The sequence below is a fragment of the Lynx rufus genome, unplaced genomic scaffold (assembly GCF_022079265.1).
Source record: "Lynx rufus isolate CCGP_SWC_20201006 ecotype Redwood Valley unplaced genomic scaffold, mLynRuf1.p SCAF_2, whole genome shotgun sequence".
Classification (NCBI taxonomy): domain Eukaryota; kingdom Metazoa; phylum Chordata; class Mammalia; order Carnivora; family Felidae; genus Lynx; species Lynx rufus.
In genome coordinates, this window is record NW_025814834.1 from 204,753,788 (window position 1) to 204,769,042 (window position 15,255).

Sequence of the window (15,255 nt, forward strand, 5' to 3'; positions counted from 1 at the left end):
ATGATACCACCTCCAAAAAATCTGCAATGGATGAGAGGAAATAACCTAGGAAGAGGACAGGGCAGAGGTGGGTGAACTGGATGATAGGATAGCGGTAGGAACAAGGCCTTCATGCTAGAAATGGTTCAGAAGCAGCACTGGGAAGGAAGAAGGGCTCTTAACCCAAGTCCTGCCCCAGGGATTGGAGAAGTGGGCAACAAGGAGCATCTTTTTTAATTTTTTTTTCAACGTTTTTATTTATTTTTGGGACAGAGAGAGACAGAGCATGAATGGGGGAGGGGCAGAGAGAGAGGGAGACACAGAATCGGAAACAGGCTCCAGGCTCTGAGCCATCAGCCCAGAGCCCGACGCGGGGCTCGAACTCACGGACCGCGAGATTGTGACCTGGCTGAAGTCGGACGCTTAACCGACTGCGCCACCCAGGCACCCCAAGGAGCATCTTTTTGAGAAAGCTACAGACAGAAAACTGTCAGAGGAGTAGTCAAACCCCGCAGCCTAGGTTTAAGGACCTGCTAAGCTAGACCAAACTCCCTTTCATAATTTCTCCATACTCCGTTTATTTTCTTTTAATTTTTTAATGTTTATTTATTTTTGAGAGAGAGACAGAAACAGAGACAGAGCCTGGTGGGGGAGGGGCAGAGAGAGGGAGACAGAATTCAAGGCAGGCTCCAGGCTCTGAGCTGTCAGCCCGGAGCCCAACGTGGGGCTCGAGCCCCCGAACCGCGAGATCATGACCCGAGCTGAAGTCGGACGCTTAACCGACGGAGCCACCCAGGCGCCCCTGATTTTGAATTATAATTTGAAGCAATTTGTCAACTCTGCACAGCAAACTTTAAAGGAGTTCACTTGGCCTCCAGAGACACTGTTCTTGAGTTAATACCAAGCTAACAACCTAGTCGAGGGTGTTAGTAAACTACACAGCTTGCCAACTAATATCAAGTCAAAAACAGAAGCAAACAAAGTGCTTGCAAGGGGTGTTGCTCAATAGGGATTTTTTGGCCTGAGGAAACTTCCAAGACACTGAAGCGCAAGGACCCAGAACTAAATAAATTTCTGCTGAGCCCTCCTGAGTCTATTCTGAACAAAGTTTAGAAGACGCAAAACAGCCACAGATCTTCTTTCTCTGTGGAAGTTTTAAAATATGGTGCAGAATACTAACTCCTACCAACAAAGAAAATTATTCACAAACACAAAGGGCAATTACCAAAGAACCTAGAGACATGATTCTTGTCCCAGTTCTGCCCTGGATAATGCCTGTCCCTTTCCCTCTCTGGATCTCAGTTTTCACATCTGAAAAATGAGGAAGTGGAACCATATAATCTCCAAGGGACCTTCCAACCATAAAATTCTTTAACTGCTTTCTGCTCTCCTTGTTACAAAACATCCCATTATTAAATGAAGACCATTAATCATAGGTTATCCTCGGGGCCACCACCATGACTGTTCAGGTCGCACACTGAACAAATCCAGAGCTCACCATTCACATTATACTCTGTGTAAACTATACCCCTGTGTTGGGTGGTATATAACCTAAACATCCATACATGGCAACCTTGATGATACTCTTCAATCTTATAAATATTTAATGTTTCATTTTTTATTTTCTTAATATCCATTGTTTCCCTACCATGGGTCCCTACCAGCAGAGATAAAACTACATTAATAATGATACTGAACAAAGTACTCTCAAGGATTAATTCTTACCCATGGTCAGCATACATATATTTAAACCCGATGAAATCCTGTGATTATCATCTTTATCCTTCAAATAAGGGATATTGAGGAAACCGCCCAGGATTCCACCAGAAAGTGGCTGGGACAAGAATTCAGACCCACCTCTGACTCCAAAGTTCATTCTCTTTTAACTCCACTGTCCATCTCGCCTGCTGTAGGCTTTGGAATCCCCCCACAATCCTGACACTCTTGGGACATCAGTGAACAAGTGTAAGTAATTACAACATTCAGTTAGCTGGAAACGGCAGCGATGCAGCATAAACACACTGGAAGGAAAGTCGGCACCCGCCAATTTCCATCCCGATCTTGTCACTAACTACAGATGTTTTTGCCTCTCCGTGGGCCTCAGTGTTCTCATCTGTCAAATAGGGGTGATGGCTTGGGTCCTTTTTAGGATATGCAAGTAGCAGCAATTCCTATAGCGACAACTATTTAGCTGTTTGCATTCTCTGACTTTTAAAGTGTATTAGTCTTTTGGGCTCCAACTAAACTCCTGTGCCTCTCTTATGATGACTATAGCCACCAAGGAGAATTTCTTGTGGTCCCTGCTTCTCTGGGCCTCCCTAAGGGCACTGCTGTGCTTTCCTCCTCACCCTCAAGACCCCAGATCCGAGAGTTTATGCCATACAATTGGTAGCCTTTGAGACACTCGCTTATTATCATCAACCCTTGTTTCCTTCCCTCTCACGTCTCCAGCTTGTTGGGGATCTTTCCCAATGGATCACGCATTGCATTCCCAAAGAGGGTCGATGTGAGAGTCACGCTCCAGCAGAGGTGAAGCGTTTGCTCTTTCACAGACGCTGTCTTTTGATTTGACATCGCTCAATAGAACTAGAAGACATCTGAATGAGCAAATGCCCAAGTTTCAGACCCAGACCCAGTTTTCCCTCTCACTACGAATGGTCAAGTCACTGTGGGCGTGATGATGAGGGTGGACACAAGCTGAGATCTAAGTAAAATTAAGAACACGTGTGCATTATTTCCCAAGTACAGCTAATATTTTATGCCCCCTAGTACTTGGATGCAAGATACAAACCTTTTCCTTATTTTTCTACACCAAAGTATAGCTGGCTCTGAACTCTTATCAGGATGGGAAAATGTAATCCTAGTTGCATAGAGGCCCGCATCCTTCTCAGAATTGTACTTGGGTATCAGAGCATTTAGGCAATCCTGAAATTTGGGGGAAGATTCTCTGTCTTCGTTCTATCCAAGTTGACAGTAAGATGCTCATTACCCAAAATGATATGGCCCATTAAAAGATGACAGGAGCACCTGGGTGGCTCAGTCGGTTAAGCGTTCGACTTCGGCTCAGGTCATGATCCCGCGGTCTGTGAGATCGAGCCCTGCGTCGGGCTCTGTGCTGACAGCTCAGAGCCTGGAGCCTGCTTCGGATTCTGTGTCTCCCTCTCTCTCTCTGCCCCTCCCCAGCTCATGCCATGTATCTCTCTGTCTCTCAAAAATAAACATTAAAAAAAAAAGTTGACAGCCCATAGCATCCCCTTCCTCCATGCCCAGCCCAGCCATAGAGACCCCACTCATCCCAAAACCCCCATGATGCTTAGGGTTTGAACCCCAAGGCTCCAACGCCACACTTAAATCAGAGGAGCTGTCCGTCCTGGAGTGCTGATGACTGGCCAGGCACTGGTTCCTGCCACTCTTGTGACCACCACAGCCACCAAGGAGAGTTCTCTGCGGTCCCTGCTTCTTTGTGACTCCAGCCCAGGCTATCCAAATCCTGAAAAGAGGTATGTGATGGGTTAAGCCTAGATCGCAGGTTCACACCTTAGCTGCAAGGGAGGCTGGGAAAAAAAGCGTCCACTTCTATAGCATCTAAACTGTGAGGCAGGTTTTCCTTCTCAGTGAGACACATAAAGTCGGGAATCCCCTGAACAGGAAATAAGAACAGCAAATGTCTACCCAGTTTCGAAACCCCTTGTCTTCTCTTAGCCTCAGCTTCCTCAACCAAAAATAAGGATAATAATACGTACTTCACAGGGTGAAAGTCCAGGAGACAAAGACAAACCTGAGGGATTTGCCCGCCCCCCCCCCTCGTGGGTATGGCAAGATTGGGAAAAAGAAGACTGGATACCAGGAGAGAGTTGAACCCATAAGGAGCACAGCTAGAGGTGATTATGTTTTGATCATCAGGGCAAGGAACTAAGCTGAAATGCCCATTAAAAATGGGTATGGTTGGGGCGCCTGGGTGGCGCAGTCGGTTAAGCGTCCGACTTCAGCCAGGTCACGATCTCACGGTCCGTGAGTTCGAGCCCCGTGTCAGGCTCTGGGCTGATGGCTCGGAGCCTGGAGCCTGTTTCCGATTCTGTGTCTCCCTCTCTCTCTGCCCCTCCCCCGTTCATGCTCTGTCTCTCTCTGTCCCAAAAATAAATAAAAAACGTTGAAAAAAAAATTAAAAAAAAAAATGGGTATGGTGTGGCGCCCGGGTGGCTTAGTTGGTTGAGTGTCTGACTTTCACTCAGGTCAGGATCTCGCAGTTCGTGTGTTCGAGCCCTGCATGAGGCTCTGTGCTGACAGCTCAGAGCCTGGAACCTGCTTCAGATTCTGGGTCTCCCTCTCTCTCTGCCCCTCCCTCCCTCTCAAAAATAAATACACATTTCAAAAAAATTCTTTAATAAAGAAATAATTAAATAAAAATGGGTATGGTCCAGGGGCACCTGGCCAGTTCAGTTGGCAAAACATGTGATGCTTTACCTAGGGGTTGGGAGTTCAAGCCCCAGGTTGGGTGTAGAACCCACTAAAAAAAATTTTTTTAAGAAACAAATAAAAGCGGGAATGGTCCAGAAGTTATTCCATTCCAACAGTTATCAGTGAGCAAAGAGGATTCTAGAAAGCGTCAGACTTAAAGAAAGGAAAAAGAGAAAGAAACAGATGCTCTAAAGTGGGACACACTGTGCATAGGAGCCAGGAGAGAGGAAAGTCAAAAGATGGGCAGAGGTCATCTTGCCCTAAATCAGAACCCAGTAACACCTGGAACTTTTCACTGAGAGCTCCAAGTCACCTGATCCTCCCACATGCCAGCAGGCTGGCCGGTCACCAAGTCACATAGTCGTGAGTACAGTAAGAGTAAATAATTAAATCTCTGTGTCTTTGCGTTTTGTGCCTAAGTTCTCTCCATGTGAAAAATAAACCTAATGCGATTTTTCCCCATAATCGTGGGCCTCTTCTCATGTTCCAGATACAGAAATAAATAACAAGTGGTTATGAAATATGGTTCCAAGAAGAACATTAATAAGCTTGTTTACTGGTATTTTTTAAATCTCTGCAATAATTTGAGCCCCAAAATAACAAGAAAACTATAATTACACACAATGAGTGTATATATGTACGTGCGTATGTGTTCAAAAAAAAATCCCTACACAATTCTTTGTTACCATATATTTATACGCCATAGTGATAATATACACAAACTCTATATTACATATGTACACACATATACATAAATAAATACATGCACATACATGCATATATATATATATATATATATATACATACACATACAAACTACAAATTTTATTTTATTTTATTTTTCAAGTTTTATTTAAGTAATCTCTACCCCCAATGCGGGGCTCAAATCTACAACCCCGAGATCAAAATTAGCACGCTCTTCCTACTGAGTCAGCCAGGTGCTCCTAAATTTTACTTTTTTTTTTCCAGTGGGTGGAGGCTGTCTTTATTTTTTTAAGATTTTATTTATGGGGCGCCTGGGTGGCTCAGTTGGTTAGGCAATCTCCTTCGGCTCAGGTCATGATCTTGCTGCTTGTGGGTTCGAGACCCACATTGGGCTCCGTGCTGACAGCTGGGAGCCTGGAACTTGCTTCAGATTCTGTGTCTCCTTCTCTCTCTGCCCCATCCCCACTCATGCTCTGTCTGTCTGTCTGTCTCTCTCTCTCTCTCAAAAATAAATAAACATTAAAAATTTTTTTTAAAAAACTATTTTATTTTTAAGGGGCGTCTGGGTGGTTCAGTCGGTTAAGTGTTCAGTTCTTGATTTCGGCTCAGGTCATGATCTCATGGTCATGAGATCGAGCCCCAGGTTGGGCTCCTCACTGGGTGTGAAGCTTAAGATTCTCTCTCTCTCCCTCTCTCTCTCTCTGCCCCTCCCCTGCTCGTGCACTCTCTCTCAAAATAAATAAACATTTTTTAAAAATCACTGATGTATAGTATATAAATTAAACCTCAATAAAGCTGTTTTTAAAAACCACCCTGCAGGAGATTTGAAAGCAAACTACAAATCAGCAGAATATATTTGCCACGAAAATAACTGGAACAGAAGCGTCCTTACGATAAAAAGAACTCCTCAAAATCCTAAGATAAACCTTTATATCCCACTGGGGAAATGGGCAAAAGAAGAAACAGAAATAAATAAGCGGTCAATGAACGTGAGAAAAACCATCTTCGCTAGCAATCAAATAAACACGGTTTTAAGCAGTAAAAATTTTGGGGCGCCTGGCTGGCTCAGTCAGAAGAGCGTGCTACTCTTGATCTTGAGGTCCTGAGTTCGAACTTCACGTTGGGTGTAAAGATGACTTAAATAAGCTTTTTAAAAAATGTTTAAAAGAAAGGGAAGTAAAAGTTTTCATTTCTAAAAATGGCAACTTCTTTTTTAAGGTTCTGTCCAGAACTGGAGAGGGTGGCTGGCCCAGGCTGAGAAACCTGGGTTTCCTAGGCATCACCTCCCTTCGCAACCAGGGCTGAATTAAGTCCTCCTGCTCACGTCCCGGGTCACCCTAAATTTACATCTGTCATGCCTTCTTGTTACTGGTTACGTGACTGTATCACCCAGTTAGATTTCAAAGCCCTAAGAACTGTAGCTTATTCTTCAGATATATCCCAGTGTATCCCAGCAGCACAGAGTATAAACCCCACACATATTTATTGTAAGTTTCTTGAACGAATAAGGAGGGTGAATTGGTAGAATCTTTCCAAAGCGTATTTTGACCATATATATTAAGTTCTTAAAATTCATATTCTTTGACCCACCAAGTCAACACTTAGGAATGTGTCCCAACCAAAATGTACAAAACGTTGGATATGCAATGACATTCCTCTCGCGGTGAGTTTTTTTTTTTTATTTAAAAAATTTTTTTTAATGTATATTTATTTTTGAGACAGGGAGAGACAGAGCATGAACAGGGAAGGGGCAGAGAGAGAGGGAGACACAGAATCGGAAGCAGGCTCCAGGCTCTGAGCCATCAGCCCAGAGCCCGACGCGGGGCTCGAACTCACAGACCGCGAGATCGTGACCTGAGCTGAAGTCAGACGCTTAACCAACTGAGCCACCCAGGCGCCCCACTCGCGGTGAGTTTTAATAATGAAAATTTGGGGGAGGGTAAATGCAAAGATCCAGCATTTTACTGAATGATTAAAGTCTTTTCTATTTTTATAGCCTGGTGTTTTTCTTTAATGTGGGGAAATACATATAATATAACAATTTACCATGTTAACCATTTTAAAGTACATCAGTAGGAAGAGGTAGGGTTATTATTGTCCCACCATGGGGGTTGGGAGGAATATGTGTGGAACCCAGGTGATCTAGTTAGATCCCTCTGGACATCCCTTAACAGTTGTACTGTGAAGGGACAAGTGCTGTCACCCTGGCCTGAGAAGGGCATGGTGACCAGGAGCTCAGACCACCACTGGGCATGCGTCAGGACTTGCAGAAGCGCTAGTGAGGAAGAGGAGGAGGAGGAAGACAGAGTAGGAGTACCAGCTGTGGCCTGAGACCAGCTGCAGCTACAGGGGCTATTGTCCATCACAATAGCCTCCCTCTTCTGAGTTTTCCTCTTAGTAAGAGGCACTCATGGGACCCATAACGGAGCTGCTCCTCAGTAATGCACAGAGAAGGGGATCTGCATGGAGCAAGGCTTGAACTTTGACCGCCGTGGAAGTGTGCCACTTACATCTCCCATCGGGGTGACTCTACCCCCCAAAGGCTGTAGTTAGCCTGCAGTCTCGGCCACAGAGCCTTCAGGATCCACTGCAACATTTGAGCCGAGGCCATGCTCTTCCCAGGCAGACCCAACCAAAGACTGAGCACAGTGGGGATCCTAGGGCCCGGCCATTTCTGTCCAACAAAGGACCCCTCAAGGGGTGATGAGTTGGTAAAACTTTCTCAGAGCTGCGCTGCAGTATGAGGTTCTTCCTAATCAATCTTTCTCCTTCCGCCTCTCCTTTCACAGGGTGAGATCCGGTCTGAAGACCTTCCCTGCCCTCTCTTACTCCTTCCTCCCTTTTTATTTCACAGACATTAACACCAAGTAATCTCTTGCATTTCTCACCCATCTTGGTATCTTCTTCCTGGAGGACACAACAGATAACCTAACCTAGCAATTCCATTTCTAGATATTTACTCATGAGAACTGAAAACACGTACACACACACACACACACACACACATATATGTTTATATATGTTTATATATGTGTGTGTGTGTGTGTGTGTGTGTGTGTGTATCTGTGCACAGATGTTCATGGAAGTTTCATTCATAATGGCCAGAAATAATCCAAATGTCCAGCAATTGGTGAATGGATGAACAAATTATAATACAGCCATGTGTGTTAGGGTTCTCCAGAGAAATAGAACCCATAGGATATGGGTGTTTATTTATCCATTCATTCATTCTTTTGTTCATTCATATAGAGAGACTTATTGTATGGAATTGGCTCACCTGATTACAGAGACTGAGAAGTCTCAAAATCTGCAATTAGCAAACTGGAGACCTACAAGAGCCAATGTTATAAGTTCCGATCTAAGAGCCCAAGAAGACAAATGTCCTAGCTCAATCAGACAGGGAGGCAAAATTTCCTCTCATCCAATTTTTTGTTCTATTTCAGTCTTGCATTGAGTGGATAAAGGCCCGTCCACATTAGGGAGGACAATCTGCTTTACTCAGTCTATGGGATTCAAATGTTGGATGAGATCATCCAAAAACACCTTCATAGACACACCCAGAATAATGTTTGATCAAATGTCTGGCATCCCATGGCGCAGTCAAGTTGACTGTTTGCTTACTTTGTGTGTTTCGAACAACCTCTGACTATAGTCCGTGACACTCATAAAATAAGTAGATAACTATAAACAAGTCAGCAACAGCCTTTAGGACTTGGCCTATCCTATCTCTGGGATTGGATAGTTACTGTTGAGCAGCTTAGCTGACATAGACTAATCTGATTAAAATTGAGACAAATGAATTACAAACAATATAAAACTAACCTGAAATTCAATTTTACAAATACCGTGTACTTTGCTGTACCCCTTGAACCCCTTGAAAACACAGGAGGTATCTTAAATTATCTTTTATCCTGTAAGCCTTATATATTGTCAGAGAGCATCACAGTGTCTCAAAGTCTCAGTTTCTCATCTATATAATGGTCAGAGTCATAATACCTCCCTCAAATGAAGCCTTTTATCATGTTGACAAAATCCTTTCTTTCCCTTGTCCTTACAGACTCTGATTTTGTAGATAGTAACAATGGTTAGACTCCCTTGAGGAAAAGGTTGGCTATGAGACTCAGTTCTGGCCAATTAAGTATAAGTGGAAATTGCTCGAACAGGTTTAACAAAAGTACCTTGGGTGTTGGGGGTGGGTGGTGACTTAGCTACCATATGCCTTTTGAACTTTGAGGACCTTTCCTTTTTTTCCCTGGGATATAGACATGATGCTTACAGCTCCAGCAGCCATCTTGTGACCATGAGGCAATTTGAGTACAGAAGCCAGTACTGGGGTTAATGGAGAAGAAAGAAAGAAGGAGGAGCCTGCATATCTCAAAGCTGCCATACCAGTCCTGGACTCCCTATTTCTGACTTGTAATTATACAAAAAAATAAGTATATAAGTGAAACTCCTGATTTGTTTAGCCCACTCTGTAAATCTGCTTCCCCATCAAAAAATGGAAAGGATAATAGCAATGTAGCCTGTAAGTTTGGTGTGAGGATTAAATGGGTTCATATATGTGACTTTAAAAAACATATAATTGAAACCATAAACTACCTAGGAATAAATCTAACCAAAGAGGTGAAAATCTATACACTGAAAACTATAGAAAGCTTATGAAAGAAATTGAAGAAGACACAAAGAAATGGAAAAAGATTCCATGCTCCTGGATAGGAAGAACAAATATTGTTAAAATGTTGATACTACCCAAAGCAATCTACATATTCAACACAATCACTATCAAAGTAACACCAGCATTCTTCACAGAGCTAGGACAAATAATCCTGAAATTTGTATGGAACCAGAAAAGACCCCGAATAGCCAAAGCAATCTTGAAAAAGAAAACCAAAGCAGGAGGCATCACAATCCCAGACTTCAAGCTATACTAAAAAGCTGTAATCATCAAGACAGTATGGTACTGGCACAAGAACAGACACTCAGATCAATGGAATAGAATACAGAACCCAGAAATGGACCCACAAACATACGACCAACTAATCTTTGACACAGCAGGAAAGAATATCCAATAGAAGAAAGACAGCCTCTTCAGCAAGTGGTGCTGGGAAAACTGGACAGCGACATGCAGAAGAATGAACCTGGACCACTTTCTTACACCACACACAAAAATAAACTCAAAATGGATGAAAGACTTCAATGTAAGACAGGAAGCCATCAAAATCCTCGAGGAGAAAGCAGGCAAAAACCTCTCTGACCTTGGCTGCAGCAACTTCTTACTCAACATGTCTCTGGAGGGAAACAAAAGCAAAAATGAACTACTGGGACCTCATCAAAATAAAAAGCTTCTGCACAGCGAAGGAAACAATCAGCAAAACTAAAAGGCAACAGACAGAATTGGAGAAGATATTTGCAAATGACATATCAGATAAAGGGTTAGTATCCAAAATCTACAAAGAACTTATCAAACTCAACACTCAAAAAACAAATAATCCAGTGAAGAAATGGGCAAAAGACATGAATAGACACTTCTCCAAAGAAGACATCCAGATGGCCAACCGACACATGAAAAAACGCTCAACATCACTCATCATCAGGGAAATACAAATCAAAACCACAATGAGATACCACCTTACACCTGTCAGAATGGCTAATATTAACAACTCAGGCAATAACAGATGTTGGTGAGGATGTGGAGAAAGAGGATCTCTTTTGCGTTGTTGGTGGGAATACAAGCTGGTGTAGCCACTCTAGAAAACAGTATGGAGGTTCCTCAAAAAACTAAAAATAGAACTACCCTACGACCCAGCAATTGCACCACTAGGCATTTATCCAAGGGATACAGGTGTGCTGTTTCAAAGGGACACAGGCACCCCCATGTTTATAGCAGCACTATCAACAATAGCCAAAATATGGAAAGAGCCCAAATGTCCATCGATGGATGAATGGATAAAGAAGATGTGGGATATATATACAATGGAGTATTACTCAGCAATCAAAAAGAATGAAATCTTGCCATTTGCAACTACGTGGATGGAACTGGGGGGTATTATGCTAAGTGAAATTAGTCAGAGAAAGACAAAAATCATATGGCTTCACTCATATGAGGACTTTAAGAGACAAAACAGATGAGCATATGGGAAGGGAAACAAAAAGAATATAAAAACAGGGAGGGGGACAAAACAGAAGAGACTCATAAATATGGAGAACAAACTGAGGGTTGCTGGAGGGATTGTGGGAGGGGGGATGGACTAAATGGGTAAAGGGCATTAAGGAATCTACTCCTGAAATCAATGCTTCACTATATGCTAACTAACTTGGATGTAAATTTTTAAAAATAAAAAATAAAGTTAAACAATAAAAAAAGACATATAATTGAAAATCATGAGTTAAATGGCTGCTAAAACTGTAACATTCTACTATGTGAGCTTTTTTCTTTGCTTTTCTGTGAGAAAAGTGCCTGGCATTGAAGTGCTCAATAAGTGTTAGCTATCATCATCAAGATTATTTCAGGCTTCTGTTACTGGCAATTGAACCCAATTTATACTTGCTACAGAAGCTATTAAAAACTGTATTTATTAAAACTATTTAATGGCCAGGGAAGATATTCTTTATAATCTATCTGGTGGAAAAAAAAAAAAACCCATGTTATGAAACTATACAGTATGACTCCAATTTTAACAATTAGATACATGCATAGAATGCATAAAAGTGTTAATAGTAATGAATTCTGAGTTGTAGGATCACAGGTGATATTTGTTTTCATTTTTAATACTTTTTTAAGTTTATTTATTTTATTTTTAGAGAGAGAGACAGAGAGAATCCTAAGCAGGCTCCGCACTGCCAGCACAGAGCCCGAACTCTGTGCTGTGGGGCTCGAACTCAGGAACCACGAGATCATGACCTGAGCCGAAACCAATAATCGGACACTTAACCGACTGGAGCCACCCAGGTGCCCCTGTTTTCTTTATAGTAAAGAAATTATTTTGGAAATTAAAAAAAAATTTTTTTTAATGTTTATTTATTTTTGAGAGACAGAGAGTATGAGCAGGGGAAGGGCAGAGAGAGGGGGAGACACAGAATCTGAAGCAGGCTCCAGGCTCCGAGCTGTTAGTGCAGAGCCCAATGTGGGGCTCGAACCCATGAACCTCGAGATCACGACTTGAGCTGAAGTTGGACACTCAACCGACTGAGCCTCCCAGGCACCCCTCGGAAATTTTTTAAATACATGCTGGACACTTATAACTACAAAAAATGTTATTTTAAGATATTAAAATGAGGCCAAGATATACCAAGTAATTTTTTCTTACCTTAAGCAAATTCAAGGTAGCAACCTATATGCTAATAGATTATCTAAGGAATATGATGAACACATGTGCATATTCACAGTGTCTTCACCCTCAGAGCAGAACTAGTGAGAGCCAGAGGTTATAAGAACCTGAACACAAGTAAATCGATAATGTGTACATAATGCGTGTGCTCCAAAATTCCCAACCCACAAATAAGGAATGTTTAAATCTTCCTCAGTCTGGGGAACTTGGCCTGTTGCCTACTCATTAGTGAGAAGGCTTATAGGAAAATCAGGCATGTCTTATGAAATAAATTTAAAAAGCATGCTTCTAATTGACTGTTTGCCCATGGAGACAGAGGCCCAGTGCTAAGCACTGTCTGTGACAATCATCGGAATTCAACGGTTATCCCAGTAAAGTTAATCTTGATATATTGACTCAAGGTTTGGGTTCTGCTGATGGAGACAGGCTCATCATTCCAAGGCCTTCGCACCTGGATTTTGCGTTTGTGAGTCTCCCTCTAGCAAATAGCACAACTCACTCAGGCATGACGTCTGTGCTACGGCCCGTAAATCAAGAAAGAGCAGTCTCAGGATCAAGGAAATTCATGGCTGTATTATTGTACGTTTTGGTCTTCTTTGTGTGGTTCTGAGAATACTACCCAAGGAAAGTGGTTTTCTGACATAAATCCCAATAAAACATAATTTCTTCAAGAAGCAGCACAGTGCTTACAGACCATTTTCCGAGATTAACGTTTGGTCTTCGGAAAAATGACCAGTCCTGGTATTGTGTGCTCGGAATGAAATGTGGTGCTTTTATGGCAAACCGTCCACCTCAAGCTCCTGCTGGCTGAAAGACGCTGGCTTTCTCTGCTTTTCCCAACAGCATCTTTTTTTGAGGCTCCGGGATTCTAAAACACAAAAGATCAAAGGGGCACTTGGTATGTGAAGCCGAAAGCAATTCCAGTTAGTAAATATTCACACCTCACCTGCTCCCATTATTTCTCAAACATTATGAGTAATGGCTAACATTTAGAACAGCCTTCATGGGCATATGCCACCTGTGCAGTTACACAGGGCACCACACTCAAAACAACCTTGCACTTGGGGGCGCCCGGGGGGCTCAGTCGGTTAAGCATCTGACTTCGGCTCAGGTCACGATCTCACAGTTTGTGGGTTCGAGCCCTGCGTCGGGCTCTGTGCTGACCTCTCAGAGCCTGCAGCCTGCTTGGGATTCTGTCTCCTCCTCTCTCTCTGCCCCTCCCCCACTCATGCTCTATCTCCATCTGTCTCTCAAAAAATGAATACATTAAAAAAAAAAAAACCAACCCTGCACTTGGCTTAGTGCTCCGCTATTGTCCGTCATCTTAATAATTTTTGAATATTTTTTTTCTCTACTCTTTCTTTCTTTCTTTTTAGAGAGAGAGAGTGTGTGTGTGTGTGAGCGAGGGAGAAGGGCAGAGGAAGACAGAGAGAATCTTAAGCAGGCTCCACAGTCAGCATGGAGCCTGATGAGGGGCTCAATCCCTTGACCTTGGGATCACCACCTGAGCCAAAATCAAGCATCAGATGCTCAATGAGCCGAGCCAGCCAGGCACCCCTTGTTTTATTTTCTATGAAAACGTTAAGTTTCATCTTTTTCAGCCCTGAATTTCCAGCATCTAGCACAATGTCTGACACATAATGCGTAATTAATAAGTGTTTTAACAAACTGTGTCCAAAGCTTCTTGGAAAACATAAGTGCAGGAAAACAATAGCTCTGCTACAGAGCAGAGCCGACCATCACCATCCTTGTCACGTAACTGCTTTGGATTGAAGCAAAAATAATGCTTTTATTGCCTTTTATAAAATAAAAGTTCATATAATCAAACAGTACTTGAGTTCCTGCTATCTGTTTGACATTATGCTACATGCCAGAGGCATTTTAATAAGTGATCCCTCATCTCCAAAGATTGAGTCTGATAGAGCGAGGAGTGGTTCCCAATGTCTGGTAGGGGTCCCCAGGACCCTTTCAAGGGATCAAAACTATAGTAAACATTATTTATCTTTTTCATTTGCACAGTCTTTCACAAGCAGAGAGCGGAGCTTCCCAGGGGCCACAGGATGTGTGATGAAGGGCAGTGGGCTGTGTGCTTGTGTGTTAATGCGCCCTAAAATTTCCTCTGTTTTAAATTCTAGTTCAGTAGGGGCGCCTGGGTGGCTCAGTCTGTTAAGCGTCCCACTGCGGCTCAGGTCATGATCTCACCGTCTGTGAGTTCGACCCCGCCTCGGGCTCTGTGCTGACTGCTCAGAGCCTGGAGCCTGTTTCAGATTCTGTGTCTCCCTCTCTCTCTGACCCTCCCCCGTTCATGCTCTGTCTCTCTCTGTCTCAAAAATAAATAAACGTTAAAAAAAAATTAAATTCTAGTTCAGTAAATATTAGTTAACTGTAACCCACACAAACAAAACCCTTTGGGGTCTTCCATAATTTTTAAGGGCGTAAAGAGATTCTGAGACCAAAAAGTTGAAAGGACTATTGCGACACAGGCCGTTAGCAACAAGGGCTAGCTGTGGGTGACAACGGAGACTAAAATGTGAGGTTTTCGGTCCAATCAAAAGGTTGAGAAGGGCCTTTGATCAAGAGGCAACAGGGTGGGCAGGTGGAAGCAGGGTGTGAGAAGGGTGTGGGCGAGGGGCAGCCCTGGCACGGGCCCTCTGGGAGTGCATCCACGGCGTGCTGAAAGCCCTGGAGAGGCAGGCCCACCTCCTCTCAAGGACACACACTTCCTTCCCTTTCATACTCAATACGAGCGGCTGATCAGCAATCTTATAAAAGCCAGGGCATTACT